Source organism: Heterocephalus glaber, unplaced genomic scaffold, assembly GCF_053883595.1.
Source record: "Heterocephalus glaber isolate CG9 unplaced genomic scaffold, H.glaber_assembly_v1.0 deba00001457, whole genome shotgun sequence".
Taxonomy (NCBI): domain Eukaryota; kingdom Metazoa; phylum Chordata; class Mammalia; order Rodentia; family Bathyergidae; genus Heterocephalus; species Heterocephalus glaber.
In genome coordinates this window covers 40267125-40272964 of record NW_028258305.1, presented here as the reverse complement: position 1 = coordinate 40272964, position 5840 = coordinate 40267125, and positions in this window count along the sequence as shown.

The following is a 5840-nucleotide window of genomic DNA, read 5'->3' as shown; positions in this document are numbered from 1 at the left end:
ACCCTACCTGTATGTTATTTATAGTCTATCTCATTCCAAGAAGAATGTAAACACAGAGCTTTATAAGAAAAATGTTTAAAAGACAATGACAGTAATGGAGCCAAGAAGAAGGCTAATATAAAGAAGAATTGCAGATGTTCTCTTGCTGTCTCTGTCTGTTTGGTTCCTGAGTGTAGAGGAACAAAGACCAAATTTGGCTACCAAGACATTCAACGTGAAATTTAACCAGGTGTTTGGTATATAAATGTGAACAAAAGATCAAAACTTACTATAAATGGACTTTTGGAAATTATTTTTTTATTGTTAAGATAACTATATAGTCATTGTAATAGATTATTATATGGAAAGTTAGAAAAAATCGCAGGGCATCCCGCTCCACAGAGAACCCAATTTCACCTCTGTGTTTGTATAGGTATCTATGCAGATATATGGATTATTAAATGTGCTATACCATAAAAAAAACAAACAAACATGTTTAACCAATAATGTTAAAGCTAGAGTGAAAGGTACATGGAAGAATTTTTTTAAATCCAATTTTAAGTAAATTCATCTTACCTAGAAATAAGACTGAAAATTCAGGAAACTTTGAAGTTTTTCATTCCTAGTCATCTCTGGAAAACAAAGTTGATTCTATTTTCCTGTTGAGTTAAATATGGAAATATATTCCTACACTGGGTTTTATTCCAATAAATCATTGTCTAGCCTCAGCCTGTCATGCATGGAAAATATACAGCTCTGCTAAATAAGTCACTAAATTAAAGCAGTTCTTGGCTGGACGTGGTGGCGCACGCCTGTAATTGCAGCGGTCAGGAGGTTCACAGGAGGATGACTCTGAATTTGAGGCTACTCTGGTCTACACTGAGTTCAAGGCCAGCCTGAATTACATAGTGAGACCTGTCTCAGAAAACAAAACGAAGTGATTCCTATTTGCATTATATGAGCATAAATATATGGAGCATACCAGTTACTAAAGGAATTTTATATACTACAAAGTACATGTGTAAGAAAAACCAAATGACCTAAAACTGAAATACCTGCTATAAATAACTTTTGTCATTTTAGAACTTTAAGTGCTGTTAAAGAAGTGCTCTTAAGTGCTGTTAAAGAAATGGATGACATAACAAAAAAAAGTCCAAATATTTTTAAGCTTTTAAAATGCCATTTCAAGTGGTTGCATTTTTGGCATTTAGGACACTGAGGCTGGTACAGTGATTTATTAGTTGTGAATGTTAGAATGGCAGTAGCATCACATGTTTGTTTGTTTTTTGTTTCTGTTTTTCTGGGGTTTTTTTTGCAGTACCGGGAATCAAACTCAGGACCTTGTGCTTGCAAGGCAGGTGCAGTGCCACTCAGCTAAATCCCTGGCCCATCCCATGTTTTAACATTGGTCCTCTGACGGGGGGAATCAACTTTTTGTTTTCTAGAAATTAAGTGAAGAAAAACTGTGAAGATCACCCTGTTTGAGGCCAGCTCCGGCTACACAGTGAGTTTGAGGCTAGCCTGAACTGCTTAACAGTTAAAACATAAAAAATAAAACTAAAAAAAAACCAACTTGAAAAGAATTTTCCATGGTGGATATTTTACCATAGTGCTCTTTAAATCCAAAAGCCCTAGGGCCGGGGATTTAGCCCAGTGGTTCTGCTGCCTGCCTTGCAAGTGCAAGGACCCGAGTTCAATCCCCGATACCAAAAAAAAAAATCTAAAAGCCTTCCTAATTTTATTCAGTGCCTAAGAGTATCTGTACCAATCACAAGTGTGCACCACTACACCTGGCTGTGTTTATTTTGAGACAGGGTCTTGCTAAATTGCGTAAGTTGAGCTCAAACTGGAAATCCTCCTGTCTCAGCCTCACCAAGTGGTGGGATTACTGGTGTGTATCAACTCCTGGTTTGGGTTTATTCTTGATTCCATGCCTAGGGGAGAGCTCAGTGTGGTCTGTGGAGTACCCTGTTCTTTTGAGCCCCGACCAAGCCTGGCTCACAGTCCTTGCTGGTCCTGCCTCAGTTGGTCCGCTGATTTTGTAACACACTTTGAGTAGCCTTCAGTTTCTGGAACACTTTTTTCTAAGGGGCTACTGATGGATCTCTCGCCTGATGGGAAGGCAGAACTCGGAACTGAACTGTGGTGGTGTGGGCTCCAAGGCCTGGGTCTTCCTCTTGGGTTCACTGCTTTTCCTCTGTCCCAGCTGGTTCTCATCTAACTCATCCAATTGTTGCTTCAGGAATGCTTTTTGCTGTAGAACCTGGGAGTATTTGCCAGTCCGTGGCTGCCTGGGCTGGGCTTGTTTTACTCCTGTAATATCTGTACTATGTCCTGATTCTCCTTTATGACAGAAATTTTCCCCAGGGCCCACAACTGCTGCTTCAATTCTGGTTGGATCTTTTCCCCCTGCAAGACCTGTTTTACGACACATTTGTTTTGCCTGTTTGGAAGTTCTCAGTTCTAGGTTCAATCTCCTTGTATTGTTGGAAACACTACCTCCTCCATGGCTCATCATGGTTTCTTTTCTGGGCTTTTTTTCCCTTTTCTTTTCTTTTTTCTTTTTTGGTCAGATATTCCAGAAAGGATTTGTTTTCAGCCTGGACAAAAAACTTCCTTGTACCTAATTTGAGTTTCTTTATTATCATTGTTCAGCTTCTTCCGTGTTACCATCTTTCCTTTAGCCTGCTTTCCTCTCTAGGATATCTTGGAAACATCTATTTAGTACAGTGAGATATAGACTGGGGAGGGAAGAACTGCAAATCTCAGCAAATTTGAAGTTAGAACAAATCAGACATTCCTTTATCAGTTCTTAGTCACAATTTAGGAAAATATTTTATTTTCTGTGGTTCTGGGGATTGAATGCAGGGCCTTCTAGGGGAGCTACATGCCCAGTCCTTTTTTTCAGTATATTTTATTTTCACACAGTCTTGCCAGGATACATGGCTGGGCTCCAATTTACAATCCTGCTGCTTTACACTCCCACAGTGTGGATGACAGAGGTGTGCCATCAGACTATGCTAGGAAATAATTTCTTAAATGCACAATCATCCTTAATTGACCCCAGAATTCTTTTTGAGCATATATTACACTCAAGAAACTGCTAGGCACAGGAAAAGAGTTAGGCTTTCCACATACACTGCATTCCCTGCAACTTTGAGCAATCTGATCTCAGTATTCCAAAGGAGAAAACAGGCTCAGAATCTTTGTGACCTGTGCACGACATAACAGCGTTACAAGTGGCAGTCTGGGTGTGAAACTCGGTGTGTATGACTCGCAGATTCTACTGTAGCAGCTATGAAGGGCCGCGGAGAAAGACTGGGTGGTCCGGTCCAGGAGGAATTTTCTGGACTGGGGGAGCACAGTTCCCACGTCTCTGAGACCCTCTCCATGGGAGTCCAGCGCGCTCTGGGGACTTACACGCTCCCAGGATCGAGGGACCCACTAGTGCAACTCTGCAGGTCATTGAGGTTGAAGACCGAGGAGCACGCGCTGGTGGCAGGGGTCGGCCGCTCACGGGCACAGTGTCCAGATGCAGGGACTTCCCACCCGGGCGTCTCCCCGCGGTTCCAACGCTTCTGCACAGTGCGGGGCGTCCGGAGGCTGCACACCACCCTGGGGTTGACCCGTGCAGCCCTCAGCTGTTTAACCCACAGCTACTACCGACTCATTTCAGCTTCATATACGCACGGGTCCTGAGGGGCCATAAATTTGATTTTTTATAAAAGTAAAAAATATGCTAAAGTTGTATTTGTAAACACATAAGGTATTTGTAACTTAAAATTAATTTTCAAAACAGGACAAAGTTTCTTACGGCACTGACTACAAATTGGCATTTTACAAGCATCACTTTGGATAGCAGTTTTCTGTCCTTGCTGCTGGGGCACATGGCACATCTTTTGCTTTTGTCCATAGGTCGTCTGGGCTCTTCTATAACAGGAATCTCCATTCCCAGGATTTCTGCTAAAAGTTTTTGTACTTTTATGGGCACTTTTTAAGCAGCCATTCTGGAATGTAGATTTTCCTCAACAGCATCCCAAGGGTTTTAGTAAAATCAGAATGTTTCATTATTTCACCTCCTGTGCAAATTGGTACAATACATGGACGTTAACACCTGTAACATTTAAAATGGCATAAAAAATTGCCATTGGCCAACAGTGGATTCTTTTGAAGGGCAAATAAAATGCACATTTTCTACTTAAAGTGTCAAGTCCAGATTTGTGTCATTATAAAAGTGAATAATTTCAGGCTTTTTGGTTTGTCACCAGAATTGCTGTGGTGCATACTTGATTTTTTTTTGGTACATAGGAAACTAATGTGATAGCAGAAAATCCAAATACCGATGACTGAACAGTTAATTTTCTTTCTTTCTTTCTGGTACCGGGGATCAAACTCGGGACCTTCTGCTTTCGAGGCAGGCGGCAGCACCACTGAGCTAAATCCCCGGCCCTGAACAGTTTATTTTCTATTTGATAAATATTGAGATGGTATAGCTCTTTCAAAGTGCCTACAAAGTCAAGTTTTTCTTTTTAAATTCATCAAGAAGTTCCAGAGAGCAATACCAGTTGTTACCGCTAATATCTCTTTTAGTACCTTCACTACATTTCACAACCCCAAGAACAACTCTTGTAGGATTAAATAAGGTAGGTTCCGTCGGATTAGCTGTCTTTACTTCAGCACCAGCATATATTTCCGCATTTAGCATATAATGAGTCTTAGCATCAGCTAAAATCTGTACCTTTAGGGCCGGGCATTTAGCTCAGTGGTTCTGCCGCCTACCTCAAAAGTGTAAGATCCTGAGTTCGAACCCCAGCACCACCAACAAAAAAACCCCTGCACCTTTATGCCATATTTAGCCAGCTTGCTAGGCATAAACATTCTAAAACTGCATCTTCCTCGAAATGGTACTAGCATCTCCTAACGGATAGGGGACATCAAAGAGTATAACATGACTCAGACGTGCTCACGAATTCATCAAATAAATCGGAGACAGCAGCTAACTTATTTGACTTTCTTTTCTAGTTTCAACATTATCAAATCTAAGGCAACAGGGCCGGGATTTAGCTCAGTGGTTCTGGCGCCTGCCTTGCAAGAGCAAGGTGCCAAGTTAAATCCCCGGTACCAAAGAAAAAAACAAAACAAAACAAACAAAAAAATCTAAGGCAACAAACATACTAAAAATGAAAATCAACCCAGACTCATAGTAGCATGAAAAAAATGGGTCTTCCCATTCCACCTGTTGTCCACATTGAATGGTACTGTATTTTCTTTCCTTTTTTTTTTTTTTTTTTTGGTACCGGGGATCGAGCTCGGGTCCTTGTGCTTGGGCAACAGGCAGCGAAACCACTGAGCTAAATCCCTGGCCCCAGTGGTACTGCATTTTCGTAGTTAGAATTAAAAACAGTAAAGCTCTACAAAAAGTTGGTGCTTTGACCCAGGGAAAAAAGTGGTATCGTATTTACTAAGGACGGGGCCTCAGGACCCCATATATTCTTCCCTGTAGAATCCGCGCGCGCTGGATTAAGTACTCCTCGTGGTGGGGACTATAGAAACGCCGAGTAAGCAATGTTAACACATTAAGAAAACACAGCACTTTAAAAACGCGTCGGGTCCTCAGGACCGTCTGTAGCAGCTGTGAGTTACTCGGCTGTCAAAGGAGCCATAACGGCCGGCCCTCCAGAGGCTCCCTTCAGCTTTCTTGGGAGGATGCGAGCTCGCTCGTGCTGGGGATCCCATCCCATCTTGTTCCCTGACGACCAGGCCACAATGGGGTCAGACACACAGAAGGCGCCACCTGGCGTCCCCACAGCGGTGTTGTCCTGGATTCGGGCCGTCTGAAACATTGGCCCCCTCTAGGCCTG